Here is a 1,724-nt window from a genome sequence, read left to right as displayed (position 1 = left end):
ATGTAAAAATATGTTAGACCAACAAACTTGACAATGTTGTATAACTCACAGCAGTAGGAAAAGGCAATGTTATTTTATTTATGTAGTCTCAATTACCTTTCTTCTTTATGCTTTCAAGCCACAGTAGTATATAGTCACCACTCTGTTGAACTGACATAATGCTTGAGTATAATCCTGAAGCTATTTTGCTTTTGTTTTTTATCACCTTTTAATTTTATTCAAGAGCCTAGTTTTTCTCTTGTCCCTACATGAAAACTTGGAGAGGTTCAGAAACCTGACTAGATGCTTTCAGTCACAAAATGAAACTTCACTTCAGGAATAAAATATTCCACCCATTATAAGAATGAAAACTGCAAACTTGAATTGGTATGAAAGTGTCTCCGCTGCCCCCAGGTTGACCTCCACAGATGGGGAAGGCTGCCATGAGGGCAACTGGAGGGTGTCTCCCTTCTTCCCCCAGTTCCAGAGCTTTTTATCCCCCCGGTGGTGTCTGTAGTGTCTGTCCCCTTGGGGTTGGGACACAGAGAAAGCTGAGAGGAAAGGGTGGTAGGTAGGAAAGCTCTTAAAATAACAAAAACTCCCCTGAGCTGGTATCAATGCTTCTAAGGCTTGGCAAGAGTTTAAAATTTATTTGTCCGTAGATTTGTAAAATTTTTGGAGACTTCTGTATGTCCCCTGCACACCTCACTCCTACCCCTGTGAGGAGCTTTCAAATCTACTTCCCTTGAGGAGATAAGTGTCCTAGGAATCCGGTGACACTCCTAGCATCCCTCTGCCTCGTGGTCTTCTGGGACCCTTAGATTTTCAGAGGGGAAACATTTACACATCTTTTACTTTAGCGATCGCTGAGAGTACAGTTACTTCACCTCTCTCTGCCAACCCTTTATATATCTCTAGCATGGCTCTGTCTCCAGTCCTCCAGGGGATTCCCTCCGTCAGGGGGCACTGCAGAGGATAAGAGGATACAGGGGCCATTTTGGTGATTTCTTTAAGGCTCCCTTCTCCTAGATAAGAGAGAAGGAGCAGATATTCTTTTTTGTCCCCTTTGGGATGGGGGAAATTTGAAGCACCTCACTCTCCTAAGAAAAGGTCTTCAAAAATACTCTTGATTCCCCAGCCCCAAACTCTTTTATACCCTCCACGTGCAAGAGGACTTTCAGAAACTTCCAGCTTACTCTCACCACTATTCAAAAACAAGTTGTTTGCAATTTTAAGCTAGCACTGTCTTTAAAATGTGTTTCACCTGAAACTTTCAATTAAGCATCTTCCTCCATAAATAACACTAAGAGATTTTACTCTGTACCTGGCCTTGCTTACATAGAGATAAATGTGCTTCTGGACTGGTATCTGAGAACTTAAGAACGTAACTCTCTAAAACATTATTAGATTTGCCAATATCTCATTATAACACTGTGCATGGTTTCTAATTATGTAAATCTAAAATAATTGAAGTATGAAATGATATATTTACAGATGGTCTTTGAAACTTCAGGTCAAAGTGCTGTAAATCACAATTTTCATGTCATTATCAAAAACTATTAAACATTCCTATCATCACAGTTTGAAGAGAGGTGCTTGTTTTTAATTTTTGCACTTCACAAAATAAAGGATCAGAAATGACGTTAGTTATTTAAATGTACATTAAGAAATTCAAGACCAGGAAGTACATTCTAGAGTATTCTGAACCTCCATTATCCTATAATAGTCACTAGCCACATGAGGTT

The sequence above is a fragment of the Propithecus coquereli genome, unplaced genomic scaffold, assembly GCF_000956105.1.
Source record: "Propithecus coquereli isolate 6110/MARCELLA unplaced genomic scaffold, Pcoq_1.0 Scaffold131, whole genome shotgun sequence".
Taxonomy (NCBI): Eukaryota; Metazoa; Chordata; class Mammalia; order Primates; family Indriidae; genus Propithecus; species Propithecus coquereli.
The sequence above is the reverse complement of the archived record's forward strand: the minus strand, read 5'-3'. Positions refer to the sequence as shown.